This window comes from Erithacus rubecula (genome assembly GCF_903797595.1).
Source record: "Erithacus rubecula genome assembly, chromosome: 5".
Taxonomy (NCBI): domain Eukaryota; kingdom Metazoa; phylum Chordata; class Aves; order Passeriformes; family Muscicapidae; genus Erithacus; species Erithacus rubecula.
Genome location: NC_136687.1, coordinates 30395112 through 30418730, shown reverse-complemented (window position 1 = coordinate 30418730; position 23619 = coordinate 30395112). Strand labels below are relative to the sequence as shown.

The following is a 23619-nucleotide window of genomic DNA, read 5'->3' as shown; positions in this document are numbered from 1 at the left end:
AAATACCAAAACAGGGAGAGGAGAGAAACAAATGGGGAAATAATTTCCTGAAAGGAGGAAGAAAGAGCTGTTATTCATGTTCACTCACCAGAATATTCTTAGATGTGCGTGGGAACAGCCTAACAAAAGCAGGGAGGTACAGGCAAGCCAGGTGACAGTGATGTGCCTGGGACAGTCCTGAGGGAGTTTGAGCCATGTCATCCTTAAACAGGGACGTGGTAATTCTTCCTTAAGGAGGTTTCTTCTTTATTTCCCATCTCTGTCCCCTTCTTCCAGTACAGGGAACTGTAGGAAGGGGAGATGTTTACGAAGAAACTCATCAGTTTTGGTTGCTGCTGTTTGGTTGTTGCTGAGTTGTGTTGTTCTTACTGGGGTGCAAGGAGCCCAAGGGAGACATTGCAATGCAAAGCTCATCTCTGGCTGCTCTCCTGGAGATCCCAAAGTGTCCATCTCCTCCAGTGTGCTCTTCTAGGATGGCAGGATCGTGCCGCTGGAGCAGGGGCAGTTCTTGTCAAAGTGATGAGAAAAATGTTGCTCTCAGAGACTTGGAGAAGCATTCTACACAAGAAGTTTGTGTAGCCTGTGGGGAGAAGAACAAACTCCTGAGGTATCTGGTTTAAGGTTTGAGGCAGAGAAAAGCAAAGGAGTAGAGTTTGCTGCCTCTCTGTTCCCCACTGTTAGATGACTTTTGACCTTAGTCAGATTTCTTTACTTTGGCTAGGTAATTAACAGCAACTCTTACTCAGTAATTAGGTGGGGGGAAAGTTGTGCCTGCAAAATCCAGCTGGCAGTTCTGCTTTTATCTGTGTGCAGTACCCAATGGTACAAGGTCCTACTATCCCTGTAGATCTTCATTCCCATGGCAGCAGCTGTAGGATGGATTCCTATGGACTACTTGGATGTTGGTTTGGCATTTTTTTCTCCACTGGCTATCTGAAAAGAAAGAGTGATAAAACAGATCTTTAAAGACGATATGCAAAACAAGCAGCTTGTGGGAACTGGAAATGCTGGCATTGCTCTGCATGGTTGGCAAGGCTAAGGGAATTGGGAAGGGTTGTGCTGAACTCTGTGGCAGGAGAATATGAGCAGTTTGGTGGTCATCTCTCCAAGCTGTCATAAAGTACTAGATCTTGGATTACAGTGACAGCATCAGAATTTAAATGCTGTGTCTATTATATTATAGCTAAAAGGAGACCAAGTGTATTAATAGGTAGCAAGATTTTCCACCTGCTTAATCAAATTATCCTTCTTCACCATATTTCACTCCTGCAGATGCTTCTAATAGGTGCTGATGGATCTACTGTGGCATAAGAAAATAACATTTATGTTGCCTGTTACATTAATTTCCCTGATAAAATGAGGCTACTAGGATGACCCATCTGACTCCTGTGGTATTTCTATAAAGAGCAAAATTGAGTACTGTTGTTATGATTAGTGCATTAAAAGTATTAGGTTTGCTGTCTTAGCTGTGCTGTGTTTTCTCATGTTCGCTCTCATGCTGATTGCTAATGACAGGCTTTGGCAGGAGCTAGCCTAGGCAGTCCTTCCTGTGATGGGAACCAGATGGATGGTTTTGCTTTGGCTGCCCCTCCCACTGAGCACCAGGAACAGGAGGAGGGGGAGCCCTTTTGTGGGGAAAGGGGGACATTTGTAGAAGACTCAGTGAATGGCAGAGAACCAGTTCTTGTCTATCCACCACTTCCCTTGAGGCTCCCAGTTTTGCAACTTCTAACCTCACCCTTGGCTTCAACTTCTTGATTTTCAAGCGATTGTGCTGTATGTTACATTTTCATTACTGGTAAAATTGATGGAAAAATCACATTTTATTATGTGAAAAATGCAGTGTTCTTGACTGTCAAAGCTCCATTCAACTGGAAAAAAATCTATGTGAGGCACTCTTTTATATTTCATGTATTTTGTGCATTGGTTGGAATGAAAAAATAATGAAAGGCTGTATTTTGTCAACTTTTGCATCTGTCTGACTGGCAGCACTGACTGATTTGTTTTTTAAATGTATTTATTTCTTGCAGTAAGTATTATTATTCTCCACCCTTTGACGATAAATGCAAATAATATGTGGAATGTGCAAATAATATGGGAAAAAGAGAGATGCAAATTATTCAGTCCCTCCAGGTAGGTTTGAGAAGAAACTGGAAATGTGACTGCAGCATGAAAACGTGCTGTCTTTATACCAGCTGCAGCAATGATAACAGGGCTACTGTCTGTCTTGTTTCAGGTTTCTGTGAACACATCTATTGCATCTTTTTAAATTTGGGTTTTTTCTTTTCTTTTTTCCCCCCTTTCCTCTCCTGCTGTGAAACTTTAAACAGAATCTGGGTACTCTGAATATCTGAAGTACATCACTCCATTCATAAACCCTTCTGCCCCTCGTGAGGCCGCTGCTGCTCAGGTGTGATGAGCCCAAACTGCTGAGGCTCTTGGGCTGAGCACAGGGAATGAGCTAAAAAACCTTGGTGTTGGGGAGGACAGGTGGATACTGCTCCTGAGATCCAGGCTGGAATACCTTTTAGTATGAATCAAGCTACCCCTCAGGGGAGAAGTGTGGCTTCCCTTCCTGCACATGTGCCAGCTGTGTTGGTACATGGGCATGAGTCAGATGGAGGGGAGCCAGATTGATTGGCATTGTGAGATGCTGAAACTCTTGGGATGTCTTTGCAGCAGGAATAGGTTTTGTTCTGCCTTGCCATTGCTCATAACCATGCTTCTGCCTGGGAGAAGTTTTCATGCCACTGTGCACTGCTGGGCAGTGGGGATGTGACCCCGGGTGTCTCAGCCATGCTCTTGAGCACCATCTGCGGCAGTAACTGGGGAGGATGGCGAGGTGCAGCTGACAGACCCATCCTGCCAGCAGCTGGGGTGTGCTCTGTGTATCAGGCACACATGTGATTCAAGATCTCCCTGAAAACTGTAAACAGTGTTTTGTTTTATTACAGCTTTTTTTTTTCTTTTTTTTTTTTTTTTTTTTTTTTTCTTTTTTTTTTTTTTAGAATTGTTTTCCTACTTAGATAACTGTAATTGCAATTTCAAGTGAAGAGCCTGTGAAAAGAGGTGTCAGGGTGTTCCTTCTCAGCATTGTTTCATTCTTGCCATGTGTGAAATTCACTCCCAATTCCAGTAAAGATTTTAATGTGACAACAAATTTTCAGTTATTCTAAATATTAGAAAAGTGATATCTTTATTCTTGCTAGTTCCATATAGATTTTTCTATCAGAAAAAAAAGTAAACTGTACAGTAAAAGCTTACCAACAAAGTGGTAGAAGTAAAAGCTTACAGAAAGATCTAGAAGATCCTTCTTTATAACTGAGATGCTGTTTAGTTCTGCACTTTTTGACTCTCAACCCTGTATGTGTTAAAAGCTCTTCAGTGCAAGCTATTAGTCATTAGAAGAACCCTGGTCTGGAGACCTTCCTGGCTGGAGGAGGGTACCTTGCTGTGCTTTTGAAGTCAATTTGCTCCAAAATCCTTGTGAGGTTGCTGAGCTTGTGAGGACTTGCTGGCTGGAGAGTCAACGGTCAGCAGCACATTTCCTTGAGTGCTTCTGCTCAGAGTAGTGCCAGCTGTGAGACCAGACAAGGTTGTTCAAGGCTTGATCCAGTCAGGTCAGATTGGAAAGTCTCCAGAGATGTGGATAGCACATCCCTGCTGGGCAACTTGTTGCAGGAAAAATACTTTGATGTTTGTTACCATGTGGCACTTAGAGTGGTCAGAGATAAATATATGGCACTGTGCTCTCTATAGATGATATTGCTGAAACTCTTTGTTTAGGAGGCAGAGTAAGTAATGACCTCACAAGCCCAGGACACCTGTCCTACATGGTGCTCCCTGCCACAAAGAGGGGGTGCAAGAGATGAGGACCTGCTTTATTCTTTTCTGGGTGTAGGTATGGGGCATGCAAAGCCATCCTGCCAATCTGGGAGGTGAAAACCAGTCCAACCCTTCTATGCTTGGTTTTCCTTGACCTTTTTCTACAGCCACATCGAAGTGATGCAGTAGGAATGGTGGTGCTCCTGGGCTGTCCTCCTTTCTCCCCAGTCAGTGATACATCTGTCCTGGCTGAAATAGTCTGTCCTGGATTGGCAAATTGCTAGCTCTCACTGCAGTTAATAGCAGGACCAAACCTTGCTGTCTGCTGCTGGCAGAAATAATTCTCAGTATTTATGTTCAGACATAGGGCTGGGACATGGGGACATTGCAGCACCTCACTCATGGCCTGAGATCCCCAGTGTAAGCCTTCAGAGAGATGGGCACCTCCTGCAGCTTCTGCTGGGGATAGAAGACCAAGTCTCACTGGCAGGATGCAACCCAGGAGGTACCTATAGGACTCCCTACTCTTTTGCATTTTCTAATCTGCTGCCTAAAGCATTATCTTGCTTGCTCAGACAAGTCATTCACCACATCAGGAACGTGTGGGAAAATAACTCAGTCAGGATAACCAGAGGAAAATAAATGGTTGTGTAGTTGGCCATTTGGAGCTGAGCTAGCTTGGGAATTTTTTTTTCTTTCAGCAACACCCTGAAAAAAATGTAGTGCAAATGGGTGTGAAATATAAAAAGAGTTTGCTTCCTTCTTGCATAGGCATATATCCAAAAAAAGACTACAGTAAATATAGAATCATCTACTGCTAAACGCTTTGGTAGGGCTTTAAAGGAGCTAAAGGCTCAGTGTGTTTGGCTGGTAGAACATCGGATCTTCCCCACTGAAATGAGCTTTGAGTACAAGTGAAGTCTCTGGCACAGCAGAGAGGAGAAGCCACAGTGATCACCTGGGGGTGTTTCAGTGTGCTGTTCAGTCACCCAGACTCTACTTCGCCCTTTGATTCTCCATTTGTGCTTGGAGAGAAGATTCCAGACATAATGTAAGTACAGAGGGGGAAACCATGTCCTATCTTAAGGGCAGCAAAACGAGACTGCAGTGGGTCAGATCCCAAAAGGCACTGATGTTTGTTACTGGGGTGCAGAAAAAAAATGTGTTTGGGCTATGGTGCTTCTGAAAAATGCGGAATTACTTTGCTTCTGCGAGATGTGAAGTGGATTTCACTGCTACTGTTTCTGTTGCTATTTAGGAGACAACAGCGAAAAAGAATAGGATAATGTCTTCTGCTACCGTAGGAATGCCAGTGTAAATTATTTTTTCCTTATTAGTAGACATTGCTCTAATGATAGAGGTATTTAACAACAAGTTATTTGTATCATAGCAAACCCTCAATTCTAGAGGTGGCTTTTCCCCTCTGTTGGGTGTTAAAGCAGTTGCATGGATTAATCACACTATAATGCAGCCAAACAACTCATCTCTGCTTGACTCAGGAAGAAGAGGCTTTTTGGCTTGATACACACATGAGGAAAATTACATTCTAGTTCTACAAAGTATATTTTGAAAATAAAAGCTAAAGTTTAATTTAAAAAAACTAAACAAAACACCTTGTTTTTCCCAGCAAATGAGGTCATGCAGACTGATTGCTTTGCCCATCTGTTGCTGTTCATAAGTATGTTGTATTTTTAAAGGCCAATATTAAATGGAATTATGTAGTTATCTACTTTTTTTTTTTTTAAATTCCTCTTGGCTTGTCAAGCACTGTCATTATATCAACCGCTGTTCTTAAAACAGGATTTTGGTTAAAATAGTATATACCTGCCATCTGGTTGAAAAATGTAAGCTTCCTACACAACTAAGTGGAGTTGAACTATGGTATTAGGAATAGCTCATGTTCTCTTGAAAATAGCAGCTGATGGCAGATTGCAGAAATCAGCCAGTTATCAGTTGTCATTAAGCTATTTGATATCTGACACACATGGAAAGCATGCTATTTATAAGTATGCAATTATGTTATAGAAGAATTTTTTTTTCTCCTTCCCTTTACCCATTTAGATATGTTGGTTTGACTGGACTGGAAAGCAAAGTCTCCCTTAATATTCACAGAATAGATGTGCTGCAGACTGAAGGTGTGCCAGACTGTTTATAACATTTCTGTCATCAAAAAGTGATCTGAGAGGGGTATAGAAATAAATTTGGTGTTCCTGTGCTATAGAGCTGTAGGTGTCTAAAGAGAAATGTCAGCTACAAAGAGGCCAAGAAACAGAAATATGTGGAACTAACCGGTAGAAGATTGCAAAACTAGAAATCACAATGGAAAAGAGGAATGTTACTTCAATATGTATTTATAACTCAAGTCTTAGCATAAACTAAAGCAGAAACACTAAAGGCATAATTATTTGCTAAACCTGGGCAAGGCACCAAGGACTCAGAAATACAGGTTAGTCACTAACATGAAAGCTTAATGCTAACCACTAAGCAAGGACTCATATAACACAGGGCAGAGGGTGCTGCTGGAGAGGGCAGTGAGGCACAGTGATGCTATGACCTGTTCCCTTGTCATACCCTGTGAGGTAACTAATGATTACAGAAAACAAAGAGGGATTAAGAATTATTTTGTGAGTGGAAATGTGAACAAAAAAGCAGTCAAAATAGGATTGGGTGCTTTAAGGCTAATAATTTTATTTAGAGGGGGTGTGAGTTATTTAGAGGGGCTGAGAGTTATTCCTTGATTAATCGGCAGCAGTGACATTGAAACCTTGTGAGCACATCCTGCAAGATTTTGTAAAAAATAAATATATATCACCTATAAACAAATTACAATAAGAAACAAAATAAGTTAAAATATAATAATATATAAATGTGATTATTCTCACATTTTTTTGTTATATTAGACCAAAAATGTTTTGAGTACAATGAGGAGTTTGTTGACCCCACTGAAAAAACCCCAATCTTTAATCCTATATAAGTAACCCCAATCTTTAATCCTATATAAGTCTGGAAAATTAAGGTCTATGGTGTTTTGGCTTCAGCACAGTCTTGATCAGGTTTAAAACTTTGGGTTTCAATCTGAATCCTCTTGATTTTCAAGACATCTGAGATTCTAGTTGTGAAAGATCTCTAGTCATTTTGCTCTTAAAAGTTACTTCACCCATAACCATCCAACCATAATAAAATTGTGTTCTGCTTCATAATTATAAGTTTTAGGTTTTACAGTCAACAGAGGTATGCTCTAACAGAAAATTAGGTAGCAAAGGTGTAGGTCAGAGGCTGTGGTTTGCTTTTTATTCGTTGACTTTTCCTCATCTGAGTATTTGAAAATTTTATTGCAAAGACTAATCATGTCTGCCTTGCTTGAGGCTTTTGCAGACTTTCTTAATCCATCAAAGCAGCTTCAGCAATCTCAGCATTTTGGCAACATTGCAGCTATCTTGACCATAAAAAGACTTGTAACTGGTGCAGAGAGTACCTCCCACAATGGAGGGTTTGCAGGAATGAGGGATGCCCAGGAGCCATTGCAGCTCTCCAGCGCTCCTTCCCAGGTGTGTTTACCACATGCCAGCTCTCCGTGCTTTCCTGCTAACCCAGCTGGTATTCCCAATGAAAATTGAGGTCTGCAGCTGCTGGGGAGAAGCCTCCTGATAGCACCCAGGGAAGGCTGGCAGAGGATGCAGGGGCAGAACCCCTACGGAGTGAAAAATGCAGCTGTTTGTCAGTTCAGGGCAGTTTGACAGAAAGTGTCTCTTCCTCTTCACTTCCCAGACTGCATACAGTTATTTGCAATTCCAAGCTGCTTATTCTCTAATTTAGTAGCTAATGACTCATCTGCCCTGGTGTGCTCCTCCTTCCCTCCCAAGCCACCAGCTCTCCCTGCTTGCTCACTTGCTCACCAGCCGACTGGAGCAAACCTGCTGCCTGGTTTACTTCCCCTTGGCTCGACTTTCACAGGTCATTTCAGCTTCCCCATCCTGGCGAAAGGTTAGTGAAAACCCATTTATCTGCCTCTCTGTCTTTATTTGTAATTTTTTCTGTGTTTATGTGCACAACAGATGGCTAATAAAAAACCCCAATCAAATAATCTGAGTGTGTCTTGTGGGGGGTGGTTGGCAGAGAAAATTGGGAGGGAGAACGAACACTCATGGATCAAAAGTAGCTGTGTAGGCAATTTTATTTAAGAACAGAGCACAATATTTTATTTTATTTCTACAATTAAAAGAAAACCCCAAAACATTAAAAATGCTGACTGTAGTTGAAGAAAGCATTTTAAAGTGTATCAGACTTGTAAAGGTGTTCAGGAGTGGACCTTGGTGATTAGGTTTCAGTGTGAGAAGTATCCTGGAAGCCAAGGACGTTTCTCAAAGAAGCTTGATGGTCTTGCAACAGTATAACAAATTTTTCCTTTATTCTGTAGGCAGATGCCAAAAGTACTAGTGGCATGTTACACCTAGCATTTTTATAAGGAGGTTAGGAAATGATGTAGCAAAAGGCAGTTGTTTTTTCACGTGGGTTCTAAGAGTATTGCATGTCCAAATGAATTAATTGTGTCAGGTGTAAATGTGAGAACTTACTCTCAGCAGTCCTGAAGTACTAAACTTTTCCCAGCAGAAACTTCTCTTGGAAATGAGCTTTCTGGGGCATTGTTCTGGTGTTGTTCTCAGGTTAATTTTTCCAGGTCAGGTTTTCTTGTGGATGCTTAAGTAATTTTCTCAGCTTCTCATATTCTGGCCTCTTTATGTCAGTGGGGAATCTGGTAACACCCATATTTAGGCCACCAGATGCACTGCATTATGAGCATTTGGGGCTTTTCCTTTTTTTAGGGGAAGCAGGAGGCGAGAGAGAGGAACTCTAAAACTGGTTTTGTTTGCAGCAGCATATAACTTGCCTTTGGCTTAAGGGAGTATCTTTTCTTTGACTTGAGAAGTTCTGCTTTTACTAAGAGAGAGCTAGAAAATGAAAATTTTCTTACCATGGCCTACATTCCTTGAGAAACTTTAGTTGTGTCAGAAAATATGTGCTTTGTCTGACCACACAGCCTTTAAAGTAGCAGCAGCCAGAAAGGTTCTGGGATTGCCTAAGAAATTGCAAAACTAAGGAGAACTTCCCAGCACCCAGTGTATAACTCAGGTACCTTGCTGAAGGGCACCAGTTGATGAAGCAGTCAGTTCCAGTTGGGAGCTGCCCAGGAGCACCCTCCAGGCTTTTAGTGCTGGGGATGCAGCTCTCTCTTGTTCCTGCTTCCTCACAAAGTAACCACAGCCTTTTCCTATCATCTCATGTTGCTCAAGATGAGAACATGTGTTGAAGTTCAGGATCAAGTTCCATGGGCAACATCCAATATAATCTGTCTAATCTGAATTTTAAAAAAAATTTAGTCAGTTTTATGTCATGTCGTGGTTGCTGGTGCCAATAGGTATTTTGCATATATATTGCTGAGTATGTTGCACAGAAAATTATGTTTTGGGTTAAGATCAAGAAAGAAGAAAGAATAAATTTTAATGTCTGTAAACTTGGCACAAAGCACTCTTGGGGGCAAAACTGGTAGAAGCAACATGAGGCCCATCAGAGCAGTATATTCTGGGATAATGGCTTTCCACAATGTAAGAAAGCAGATATTTAGGGTTGTATGCATGTAGTGTAGGATGTGCATGTAATTAACAGTCTTTCTATTTTTCTTAAAATACCTTGGAAATTTATGTGCTGAAACCTAAACTTAAAATCTGTGAAAGCAACTGCTTCAGTTTAAGAAATGGCAGGTATTTAATTTCTAGTACAACCTAAAGTTTTGATGCTCTCCTGCCTGTAGGCTATGATGGACAAAACCTCTTTTAGGGTATATACATGGACTTTGCTATCTCAGTACCAGAATGTATATGACATTTTTCTGTCTCTTTTATCACCAAAGCCCTTTAGGGAAGGATATGTTTCTGTTGCCATTTTATAGCTGAGAGCATGACAAAATACATGACCACATACTATGTTTTTCCCCAGGGCTTCTGCTTCATGCTAGTTACATAGGTATATGAGGGGAAATACCTATGGATTCAGGTGAAGGACACTTGAATCTGGACTGTTGTATTGGGAAGGGCATCCTTGTCCACAAGGCAATGCACTTGTGGCATTATTGCATCACCCCAGGGGTTCATACATCTTCTCACCATCTGGATATTTTCATAAGAAGGTACAGGGAGAGCTGGAAACTAACATGCTTTACCTGAAATTATGCAAGGATCCTTGTTAAATACTTTATTTTTGCTGTAGGGGAGACTTGCTTCGTGACTGTGGTTATTATGTGCAAAAATAATGGTTGTGAAGTACTCATTAAACCCTGCTGCAGAGGATGGTTTTGGTGGGGGGGTTCCCATGGGCTCAGGAGGCATTGTGCCCATGTCTTTGTGATTCTGTACTGTTCAGTGTGAAAAAAAAGAATTTCTGCTCCAGATAATATAAAGAATTATCAAGAGGCTTTAGAAGAACAATGTCCTTTGGACTTTTTAAAAATGAAAGCATAATAGAAATGTTTCCTTGACTACAGGAAAGATGCAGGCATTCATGTGTACAAGTGGTGCATTATATTACCTTCTCAGGTAGCAAGCAGAAGCCCACGCTTTGTTCTACTTGAGAACTGATTTGAGTTGCCCTTGGATCAAGGTCCTGTGTAGATTAAAGGTTCAAATTGAGTCATGTGAGGTGCTGCAACTGCATGCATAGTCTTTCCTCATGAGAAATGTAAAGTTATTTGAATTATTTGGCATCTCAAGTGAAAGCCCTGGGGTTAATAGTGTAGAGATAATATTCAGCTGATGCCTGGTAGCTTCATTATGAGCTGACTTGAGAAAAAAGCAGGAGTGTCAGTCTCTATGCTGCTGGGTTGGTTTCATGGTGCTGACCACTCCCAGGTAAAGCCTTACTTAGCAATGAAATGCAAGTTAGCTTGTTTTAAACAGGAACAGGCTGAATTCTACCAGCCAACACAGATCTAAAGCAGACTTGCCAGATCCTTGAGGGTTGCCTGATGTGTGATGCTTCTCGGCCCTGATTTAAATAGATGTTTGACATCACCATCGCTCTACTCTTATCACCCAGCAGAGATGCCATGCATTCAGTAGGGCTGCAAGATGAGCTGGATGGCATGGCTTGTGACCATGGAGCAGGTCCCCAAGCATCTTGTCTCACTTTGGATTGTCAGGGGGACTTACTGAAGGCAGGAGTGATGGCAGTGATTTTTCCTTGTGCCTGCTGTGCTCTTCTTGCTTCAGACAGACTGTGCTGGACCCCCTGGATTTCTAGGAAAAAACATACCAAAAGCTTAGGAGTGGACTATCTGGCACAATGCTGACTTAGTTTATGGGCAGGAATGAGAGAAATGGGAAGGACGACTCCCTTGCTTTCCTCCAGGGGTAAGGAAGCTGGACAAAGGAAGCCAGCTGGCTGTACTTCCCTTTTCTTGTCAGTTTATTTAAAGGAAAAATGAAGGAGAAGCCTGAAGCTTGGCCAGTTACATAGATTCCTCAGACAGAGCCAAGCACAGCAATGATATTAGCTGTCTGCCTGTACTCAGTGTGTGTAAGAAGGACATATGAATTAATTCTTCCAACTTCTATGAAATCTCCCTTAACCAGCCTAGAACAGGTATTGTCAGTTTGGAAAAAGGTTTTTAGAAAAACTTTTCTGCCATAACATCTTCATGCCAGTTTTGGTTCAAATCCAGTGCGGAGACCTTGAATGCTTCATGTCTCATGCAAAATTAGATTCACATCTTATGTTTTCATATCTGTGCATATGTGTGACATGCCTGTTTAGTGCAATGTGAATGCATGCAAATGACATTTTTTTATGACCTTTCTTGAACTGGTTTTCATCATGATCAACTTTGTTGAACTTGATTTTGAATAGAATGCTAATAAATTATTTAAAATGCACAGACTTTGCTTCTGGAAAATATTTTTAGTTCATGAAATGGATTAGAAATAGTAGTCTGCTGCAAAAGAATTTCTGTTAATCTTCTTAAAGGCAGGAGATAAGATTTCAGAATCAGATTAAATATTTGTATTCCACATTCGGAGACCTCCTCGGTTCTGTCTGACAATCAATTAATCCTTTTCGGGGTCGCAGTCACTCCAGTCTGCATTTACCTCTTCCATGTTGGGCATGAAGGACCTTTTATAGACTCTTAATGCACATTTATTTGGAAGTTGAAAATTGCATTGGAGGTTTGACCTTCCCTTATGTTTGTTTGTCTTTGTTTTGTTTCTTTTAGCTGAGAGTAAGGAGAGATGGGCTCTTCCCACTCCCTGGAGTTTAGTAGGAGTGGCAGGGGCGGTGTGTAGACCACGTCCCACTGAGCTGTTTGGCTGTCATGAGCGTCTCATGATTAAAGCTCATGCTGAGGGTGCTGTATGCTCCCCCCACCCAGCATCTCGACTCACTCAGCATGAATTTCCCACTATGTAAGATGTGGGAGACGAGGTGACAGCTTGCTTGCAGGCAGAACACAGGATGCTACATGGGAAGAGAGAATGTAAAAAACACCTGCTCTAAGCTGGTACTGAAGATATTTGTATAATTTGTTATTATTTTTAGAAAACAAGGGCAATTAAGGAGATAAATATTTGTCATAGATGCAACATGTCGTGTTGTTTAATAGCAGATGATGTCATTGTTCAGTGGTGCTTTGCATATTACCTCTGTATGCAGCAGAGGGCACTAAGCGGTGCTTTGCTTTTAAAGTACAGGAAAATTCTGCGTTTTTTCTTCATTATCCAGATTGCTGCCTTAAGAGTACCCTTCATGTGTCTCAGTTACTGACTGCTACTTTTTTTGTGTCTTTATCACATTTGTTACATTTTTTTCCTTATAAAATGTAGAGAGGTGGCCCATCCAAAGGCAGTCTGTCAGCAGGTTTATGTTAACATCTGATATTTTAATTTTTTTTTTATGTTAACTCATTTTCTGAGTTGATTTACAGTCATCACTGTCCTTATGATTCCTCATAAGTTTCCAGAGACAATGCTGGTGAAACTGAGGGAGACCTAGACAGATTTCTCATTCTACAATGATGACGTAGGTGAACTCCTAGAAAATCAGGGCTAAAGTCTGAAGAATTTGCCAACCACCACAAGACTGGAGACAGAAGTATTTTGATGATTTCAACAGCAATGATATTTTGCACAATGGCATAAGTGCTTCTCTCAATATCAAATAATTTAAACTTTTCTGGAAGCTGTATGATATAAAAAGTGTGTGTAATGGTTCATTACAAGTTTCATAGCCCTACACTAAAAAGTGGCTTGTGTCGCTACCATCTCTTCAGTACATTTAGTTTGCATGGTTAAAAAATAAATTAAAAGAGAACAATAGTTCATTGCCTTTACATACAACATATCAGGGATTAAAACATTTTTGTTGGTAAGAGATGAGGAGGTGAACTGCTTCTTCAGTTAAAATAATTTGAGGGGAAATAAAACTAGAAGGAGATGGATTTAAAAGGAAAAGGAGGTGATTCTTCATGCCAGAGGGAGGACTCACAGGACTTCTGATGATGCTGTGAGTGCAAGAAGTTTTCATGGAAAGCCTAGGTAAGCCTCTGGCAGAGAGGCCTCACAGAGACTACTCAATAGAGGAACCAGAGCAGGCACAGCAAATCCTTCAAGCTGAAAATGGAGGGATACAGAGACCCATGAGAAGGTATAGGTGCCACCTTATTCTTCCCTGGCTGTATACTGTTGGCCTCTTTAGCAGACTAAATATTGGACTAGATTGTACAGGGGATTGTTGGGCAGTTTCCTCTATTTTAATGGAGTTACAATTAAATTTTGTTTAAAAATCAGGCTGTTGAAAGGAGTTCTTGTGCAAATGAATCACAAGTGTAAAGCAATTTCAGGTGCATGACAGACTACATTCATTAGACTATATCTTATTTATATAGACTATGTTTATCAGACTATAAATCATATTTATAGACCCCTGCCTCTGGAAGAGTTCTACTGTATTTATTTCAGATGGCTTTCAAGCCTCACTTAAGAATGTGTTTCTCCAAATGTTTCCAAATGCTACCTTCTTGTACTTTTTTTGTTGTTGAATAACTCCTAAAATGGTTTGAACCAAATAATTGGGCTGTTTAATGTTTCATTCCTGATCTCTCATATTCAGTTGGTTCACTAATGCATCTCCAGTGTGCAGAATGTGAGATTACTGAGGTGAATAGCTGCTTTCTTTAATGTCTTATCCTGACAATCATGGTATTTGAGCTGGTTACAAATTCCATCTGCTAGTCAAATGATCTAAACATAGAATTCTGGACTAAAAGAAGATGCATTTGTTGCACATTTCCTGTGGCCACAGTAGTAAGTCCAGTCTTGCCTTCTAGCAGAAAGGCAGCCAGTCCTGACAGGGAATTACAGCTGCTCGTCCCCCACTCACTGCATCTCTGTCCAGCAGAGTAGTGCCAGTGTCAAAGGCACAGCCTGGCACCTTTGAAGGGAACCTTTCACTGTGTCTCAGTGTGATCTCAGGTGTTACTGGGGGCATTACCCTGTACTGCAGCTGCTGTCCTGCTGCAGGGCTTTGTGCAGCAGGACCAGGGAACCAGCCTGGCAGTGGGCTGCTCCCTTGCTCCAGCAGTGCTTATCTTCCCACAAGTGCCCATGCAGAGCAGGCTGTGTAGGTGCTAGGGGATACCATGATGCTGTGGATGCTTGGAGCAAGCAGGCACGAGGGGCTGATGGGTGGTGGATGCCAAATTTTTGCCAGCCTCTGGAGGAACATCTTTTCCCTTGCCTGGGTTTTTCCATGGCTGGCTGGCCTGCCTGGGCTTGGAGGGCACTCAGAAGTACATACTCGAGGTTTGATCTGCATTGCTTTAATCATCTCAAACAAGCCAGTCCTGTCCACATGCAAATACTCAAACTGTGTCATCCATTTGCATTTCACGTAACAATTTTGTATTTTTCTTAGTTTTGCAGCTTCTGTATCTTAGGAGAATCAGAAACAATCCCTTTGCTTGGAGTTGGCCCTTTTGCTTATTTGCATATACAATTTCAGATCAGCATCAGTATCATATTCTGTTTTCTCCTTCTTTCTAGCCCTGAGCAGAAGGTGCCCATGGTGGGCCTTCTGAGATGGTCTAGAACATGCAAAGCATGCCCACTGGGAAGGGGGCTGAGGTGGGGTGAGATTTCAGATGTAAGCTGATGGCAGCTTGAGCATGGGGCTGGTGGGGCTTCCTCTGACAGGTGGAAGGTTTTTGTGTGGTATGAACTCAGTGAGCATCTTCATTCTTCTTCCTGTGTTAAATCACTGCTGTGTTAAAAATATGTTCCCTTTTTTCCTGTGCCGTTCTTTCCTGTGTCAAACAAAACAGTTTTATCATTAAGGTGATCTAAAATTTAAATCCTTTCCATTTTTTTTTTAAGGCATTGTACAGGTACTTTAGCATTAAAGATAAATGAAAGATTGGGCTCATTTGTATCTGTGTGTGTCAAAAGCTCCCGTGTCCTTCTATCTGTGCTTGTGTTTTTAGGGAAATCTGATATATAGCCCACATACAATATATACATGAGGAACATGTTTTTAATCCCTTTTAAAGTGTAGGGCTGGCACTAGAAGATGTTAGGACTTTTTATAGCTCTGCTCTCAGAGTGGTGCTGGGTGAGTTTCCTGGGACACTCTGGAGAGCAAGCAGTGTGCCAGGGTGTTTCTCCTTTAGGATTCTCAGTTGGAGCCTGCTGAGAATTGATTTTCTCCTTCTTTTTTTCCCCTGGGATTCTGAAGCCTAGTGAGAGCCAAGTGGTCACTTTTGCAATTGTGGGATACCAGGCTTCTGTGAAAAATAAATTTTAAAATATCATCCTTTTCACTATGAAAGACACTGAACAGCTTTTTAAAAGAGAGTGTACCATGTTGTGTGCCTCTAACTAGCTGTCTTATCTCCAAGAGCATTGGGGAGGCTAGAGAAATGCTGTAAGTAATATATATATATTCTATAATTAATAGACCATACAGCTATGTGTGATTAATAAACCCCAGTGATATGACAACCCAAGTACTTGGAAATTATTTTTTTTCTTTTCATTTTAAAATGCAGATGTGAATAGGAAAATTATGGTTAGTGTTTTCAGGTATTTAGGAAGAGGGTTTTTTTCCCTGATCTGGAGGAAGTTTTTGGTGTGTTTGCATTAATGTATGAAATGTAGTGTTCTTTCTTTGTAGTAGAATGAATAAAGGTACCATGGGAAAGAATTGTTTCCTCTGTAGACTTTACATTACTTTGCAGATGTAAGTATTACATGTGTATATGCCTATTAATTTTTATTGAAATAAGAGTTTCATGCTCCCCCAGAGTTTTACGTATTTTTTTCTTTTTAAGAAACACTGGAAGCAAATCCAGTTAGAAAAACTAAAAGCAATGTTGTGGGAGATGAAAAGTATATTTTCACTGTTTTTTGATTCATGACATGCTATAGACATGTAAAATATAGAATTGTATTTGTGTGCTTAGACCATCTCAGAATATTATAGGCTGGAGGAAGGGAGTCAAATGCCACAGTTTAAGCAGATGGTGTTCATGAGTCTGTCTGTGCAGCACTTCCTACACCATGGAGTGGGTGGAACGAAGGGAGTAGAATTCTCTGCACTGTCACAAAGGCTCAGATGCTGCACCAGATACAGCACCAGGCTGTCTTGCACCAGATGTTGGTGGGTCAGAAGGGAACATCCTGCTTGGAGTTCAGCTTTCTTTCACTGTATCTGACTCCTTTCGGGTTTCAGTCTCCAGACTGCTGCTGTGGGATCTGCTGTATTTGTGGTCCCACTCAAGTCCTCAGAACTGCAGAGGTATTATTGTTGCAGGAGTTGTTTGTGGCCCAGTATTTATTCAAAGACACTCCCCTGTGTATCCCTATGGTAATATACCCATGAAGAGGACCTGATCCTTAACCAGCTGATCAATGCAACCATCCTACATCAATATTATCAGCACATACTGTTCTGTGAGGGTGCCTAACACATTCACATCACATTTACATCCTGGCAATCTGAGGAATCTACTGAAAAATGTCTTTCTCTACTTTCAGGACTCTTCCAGTATATAAAATTACACTGACTACTTTGAATCCTTTGCTTACTTTAGTTGCACCACAAGAACACAGTGAAACTTTGCTAGTGGGAAAATAATGCAGAAGATCTGCTCTTTGCAGGCTAGGAGGTGGTTATCAGTTGCCTTTACAATTATAAGGCTGGTGGTTAACCATAGCTGAGGGCAGTAGCATTACTATAATTGCAGCTACAAAATACTTTCTGGTAATTTTCAAGGGGGTTAAATGGTCACACACTGATCTTTCCTGATTTTTTACCAATTTATTAGGTAAAATATTTTATCTTTTCCCAACACTGTGGTTTTACATAATTGGATTTAATGTGTTTAGAAAGGCTGCATTATTTTTCTATGCCCAGAAGATAATGAGAACAATTAAAGTGAAGACAATGAGTTCAGTTCTAAAGAGGGGGTGAGATGATCTAAGAAGAATCTGTATTTTCAAGGATGGTTCATTTGACAGGACTCACTAACACACAAATGGTGCCTATTGCTTCAGAACCATATGACAGTATTTTTGTCATGCAAGGTTAGCATGGGAGTTGTATCAACAGGGAGTAGTGAACAGAGAGAGGTAGCAGTTTGTGGATAGTGTAAAGGATATAGCCACTAATTACAGACTGGATTGTGTAAAGGGTATAGCAAATAATTGCACACTCACTTCCCTGCCCCTGAGGACATGAGCACTTCTGTCCTGTCTCCAAGCCACTGAGCAGGGCAGCTGTAACACTGATCCTCTTTTAACCCTTTCCTGAGCTGTGGTGTTAGACATCAGTCATTTATCTCCCTGGCCCTGGGAAGGGTCAAGTATGACCTTTATGGCTGTGGGAGAACCCATAATTAGAGGGTAAATACCTGGTGCCCTTGTGTTGTGTGTAGGTAGAAGTATGTACTGTGTATATAATATGTACATAATACACAATATTGCTGCTGCTAACATAAGGAAAGTTACTTTTTTGCAAATATGTGAGTAAATAAACAAGTTGAGCCCACATAAGTCATCAGATCAGGAGTGATAACTCACTGGCCATCTGTTTCTCTCTGTGTCTGTTTTTGTTGCTTGCTCTTTGGATACAAAAATGTATCCAAACGAAGGAGCTTCAGCTTGGCATCTTCCCATAATTCTTTTGTTGCAGATATCCTTGGGAATGTTAAATGTCCATGTTTTGTTTCTGACTGTGAAAATTATGATATCAAAAAAAAGGTTGACTTCAAAATGCCAAGCAAAACATGAACTTATACATGAATTATGGACATGATTTATCCAGTTTGTCTGAATAACTATTTTGTTGCTGGAATTACTTAATTTTCATCCAGAATTAGTAACTCCCTTTTCAGTAAATGTGAAACCCTACCTTGTGCAGGAATATCTTGGAACTTGTGTAGACATAATTAATAGGAGCATTAAAGTACCTGATAACTTGCCTCCACTACTTAAGAGGTGTTGCTGCTTGTAGTTCTTGCTGTAATTTACATTCACATTGCTGTATACATCTCTATAACTGACTCTAAAGCTATGCCTATGCTTTGAAAAAAGGATTGGGCACTTCTTGCCATTAAAGGTACATAGGATCATATTCTTTTTTCAAGAAGGCAGACATAGAATGTTTTCTGAATTTGTTTTTGGCTTTGACCACTGAATTTGCTCGCAGTTGGTATGCTTAAATCTCTTGTACATTATTATATGAGTTATAAGGTTTCAATTTCTTACCTAATTGTTCCAGGGTGGTGAAATACTGTTATCAGAAGTTGGATATGGTGAAATTTGTGTTTCTAGCTGTCTTCTTTTGGACTGAAATTTATTTGTTCTGAAATCATCAAGCTTTGCACTGATTTTCAAGGTAGCAATCAGGGAGAATGCAGTTTTCTGAAGTGGTAAAGATAAACAGGTATATGTTCAGACATCCTCTGAACCAAGATCTTTCCACTTTTGAAATGGCCTGCTCAACATCACAGTTCACTAAAAGAGAAATCTGTGTTATTACAGCCACATGTCAGAGATCAGTGTTCTTTGGTTTGGGTTTTTCTTTAAATAGGGACAAAATAAAGTGTTGGAAATTTCTGTGACTGGTAACACAGAAACAAAAATGCAATTTCCTACAGTTATGAAAAAAATCTTTTATAATGTTAGTGGTATAGTTCTCATTAAAATGGACAAGTCTTATCAGAAAGATGTGATTTAAATAAAATAAAAAAAAACCAATTACTATTGAGTTATCAACATTCTTTTGCAAGTAATATGTGGTTGGTTACTCTAGTTGAGCACATAGAACCAGGAATTTCATTTCATACTGAAATACTATGTTTTTCTCTTTCATAAACTAGGCAGTTGATACTGTGTGCAGTGTGAGGCAAGGCAAGACTGAACTCTGTTGAATCATTGTTTCTCATTCCTAGGAAGTTCTATGGACCTGATTTCCTCCAACAATAAATTACCTTCCTGCTAGGGTTTCTTTAGGGATGCTTTTTTAGCTGTATGCTTTGCTAAAGCCTAGGATCGGGTTACAACTGCCTGGAGTTTGTTCTTACTTGTTTTATAGGGGTAAGGAGTCCAACAGAAAGGCAGAGATCACTATGTATCTTCAGCTGATTCCTGCCATGAAGAGTGAGGATTGAATGCAAGGAGCAGTTTTGGCTGCCAGGGCTATATCCAGCAGTGCCTGTTCTCCAGATACTTCAAAGGCTTTGTGCCACTTCACTGGCCTGAAGCAGGGAGTCAGGGCAGAGTCTCTTGTTTCAGAAGACCCTCATCTTTTTTCAAACTGTGGAGAGCCAATACTGCCTGATTTACTGAGGCATGTTTCTCTGTGTGCTAGTTTGGCATGTTATGAAAGATGTCTGTGATCTGTAATCATAGTTTCTGTGCTTGTTTAATCATCAAGGAACAATGATTCTGCTCACCCTCCTTTGCCTTTTATCCTCCTCTATCTCACCTTACCAAAAGCATGTGATGTTCCTGAGCTTGCTATAAACTTTCAGTCTTTTTTTTTTTTTTTTTTTTTTTTTTGCTGGAACATTTCTGTGGACAGGATTTCCCACCTGTCAAGGTACCCCAATATTATACTGATGTCTAGAAGCAGGGGATAGCAGCTTGTCAGACATGCATGTAAGTCACTGCAGTGGCAGTTTCTGTGAGCTGGGCTACACTAATTTGCAAATAACCCAACAATAAACATAAATAATATATTAAATAATTTCAAAGTGCAGCAGCCTTGTTCTTCAGAATCACCAGTGATTTAAGCATGCATTTGGTACTGGCTGGTGTATTTGCTTCCATTAACCACTTTGTCTAGTTGGAGGTTTTAAACTCCTGGTACCTTTCATGACACTGAAGTCCAAAGGCTCCTCAGACTCTGAACATCACTATGACAACCAGTTACTTTTCTCCTCAAGTACACAGTTTGTAAATTTGGGCATGGATGTTTTTATGGATGTCTGGTGGAATATCTTGGCAGAATCTACTATGGATAGGGCTCAGAAGACCTTATGAGACAAGCAAGCCAAACACAAGTTCTTCAAAATGAATGTAAAAAATGAATGTAAAACTCATTTTTTCATTTTATGGATGTTTATGATACCAAAATAAGAAAGGTGAGACACTGAGTGTTCAGGGTGAGACAGAGAACAGAAATAAGGCTCCTACCATCCTCTTTATCTCCAGGAGAATGGAAGTGGACAGGAAAATGTCCACCTACCAACAGTTTGAACCACAAAGCTCATTTCTTACAGCTGGGCCCCATGTCAGTGGCAGTGCATCATTATGTTTGCCTGCTCCCCCACACTGCAAGCAAGTCTCTCAGAGTGTGAGGTGACAGTACTTGGCAAAGCTGGTATGCTAAACTGCCTGCTTTCTTTCCTTTTACCTACCTTGAAAATCCCATCCTGCATAATTACCTGGTTTTGTTGAGAAAAGCTGCAGTAGAAAAAAGGCTTGTTAGTTTATGGGATAAGAAGGGATAAAACAGGTTTCTCAATCTCTGTTCCTTTTGTACACACTAGAAGGCTCTTGGCAGAAAGATAGCTGGATTTCCAGGGCAGCAGGGAACCACACTGGCTTCTCTTGCAGTAATTGGGCAGATGCTACAGAAGATGATGCAATAAAACCTGTATGTTACTTCTGCATAGTTGGGATTTTGGTAATTGCTATAGGACCATTTATTGGATAAATAATTAGTTTTTCCAGAGAAGAAGTAGGATACAATATATATATAGAAGAGACTTATAAGAGTTAAAAGGTAATAAATTCATATATTGGCAGCTGTTCATAACACTAATTTGTGTGCTTTATTTAATTCCTGAATTTTATTTCAAAAGCTTCAGACAATGCAGGATTGAGAAAATGGTGACTGGAAGCAAAGCAACTGAGAAATGTATTTGAAAAGCCTGCATATGATATCCATTCCTTTTGTAAAGAATATTTCCTTTATGACCTCCTCCTGCTTTGTATTTAACATTTCAAAGAACTTTGGGGGACTCTCTGTAGGCTGTGTCTTCATGAAGCCAGTAGCCAAGGATTTAAAGTATTGTCAGTGCTGGCCTGAAGCTGAAAACTGCAGGCGGTTTTAATCTCAGGGTGGGGGGTGGGTGTTTAAACCCAACCTTTTGTGTTCAGATTAGGGAGTGCAGAAGGATAGACTTAAGGGGTGTTAGTGAGAATTTTTCCACTGGCAGTTCAGTAATAGCATCAGGCTTTGGAAATACTTTTTTCCAATTCTTTGTTATTTCAGTAATTACTATGCGGTGGGTAGAAATCCATAGGGCTTGTGGTTTTTTTAAGTACCTCAGCAATGACATGGGGATATGGGCAATAAAAAGAAGTACTTGTTTTTATAACTTTTTACTCCTTGGACGACTTGGGGCACTTAAATGCCTTTTCAGATAGTTTATCATTGTTTCAGTCCTGATGTCTGTGTTTATTTTGTCTTGGTTCCATCAGCTGGGATAATAGTAAGATCCATCTTTAGAAAGGAAGGAAGACAAAAACAATTTGACACTAGCATAGTGCTCTGACAAATCTGAACCCTGCCAGTTGTAAAGGCAGATTGCCTGATCTACTTTACACTGTCTGAGAGATGGAAAGGTTACTAAACATCTCCCCCATTAAGACAAAGATCAAAGGCAAGTCACTGAGCACCTTGCATTTGGAGTTTCTTTTACTTTATGCAATAGTCTATGAAACATTTGTCCTGAGTATTTGTTGGTTCCTGGAATAGCTGGGGGTACAAAGCATTTGAAATTTTTGTGTATGGGAACATGGTGACTCCTTGCTAACGTTTCTGAGATGATCACCATAACTAATAAGATTTACCACAGTTGGGTTGTGTAGGTATTGAGTTCAGCTCAATAGTGATCAGTTTTAATGAAGGCTAAAGAGTTTCTAGCTCTTAATTTTGTACATGACTCTTTCAAATAGAATTCTATTGCTAGGAAATTTTACTTTCATGTAAATAGTCTCACCTAAGATGTTTGTTTCTTTTGAGAAAGATATTTTTAGGTTTCTGGAAATTTGAAATGTCAGTGGTTTTCTGTGCCTTACAAAAGTTCATTGTAATACATAAAACATTTTGAAAGAAATTTTATCCTATGCTACTGCCATTCATAAGCTTTAAAGGATTTAAGTATGGTTTTGTGGTAGATTGTGGTAGAAGAGAGGACTACACTTTTCAGAATTAGAAAGTAATTTTCTTCCTAAATTTTCTAATTTGATATTTATTTACTTTTCATAATTTCACATTTTTATTTTGATTATCACAATTATATTCCTTTATCATTAGGGAATTTTTTTCTTCATTACATCTACATGTTTCACTTGTTCTTCATGTTTCACTCTGGTCAGAAAGTTATAGGTTGAAAAATACACACCAGGTATTGTTCATGTATCTGGTGTTCGGTGTTGTGTTAGAAACATTTTGCTAAGGTGAGGCTTTGGATGCAGCTCCCTTCTGCTTAGCTCCACAGAGGAGTTTAAAATATTGCACTGACCTGCAGAAATCTGGGAAGTAACAGTGCTCTCCTGGTTTTAAGCCTCTCTTTGTGTTTAAAACCAAATTAATTAACAACAAAGCAACTGACAGCCACACAATAATATAGAAGGATATATCAGAAGAGAAAGTAGCAGAGCTCCCAGTGGTTCATAGATTTGCTTTAGCAAATTGCTAAAGATTGCTACTGTTGTGTAGTGTGTCACTTAGTAAGACAAATATTATTTTGTTGCACTAGACCCCTGAGGAAGAATTTAACTTTCTTACAAGGTAGGGGGAGAAGTTTGAGATCCAGTGCTATAAAATGTCTTTTTCTTGTTCCTCTACTAGAATACAAAAATCTCTGCATTCAGGAGAAGTGCTAAGAACAGCTTCTACAGAGAGGCAACTGCAAGTAGTGCCTGCATAAACCTTCATCTGAACAGGGAAATGGGAAATTGTCTCTGGTTGCACACAGGTGGGTAATATCACAGCTTCAAAAGCCAAGTGGAGGATAGCAACAAGCTGTGGTAACCAGTGATAGTCAGGGTAGGTGTCCCAGGAATGGAATTTTCCTTTGGATGGGTGCTTCTGTGAAATAAGAAGAAAAGGGACAAGCTCCAGGGTCCCACTAAAAACCAATGACTAAAGAGGACTACCTTGACAGGAACAAACTGACTCTGCAATGCTTCAGTCTGGTCCAAAGAACAAGCAGACTGACAATTTTGCATTGATTTT

The 23619-nt window shown here is 40.2% G+C and overlaps 1 protein-coding gene across 3 annotated transcripts in view; it reads left to right on the top strand.

Moving 5' to 3' along the window:
- Positions 1-23619, top strand: part of STOX2 (storkhead box 2) — a 141563-nt gene that overhangs the window by 39177 nt on the left and 78767 nt on the right. The window lies entirely within an intron of this gene.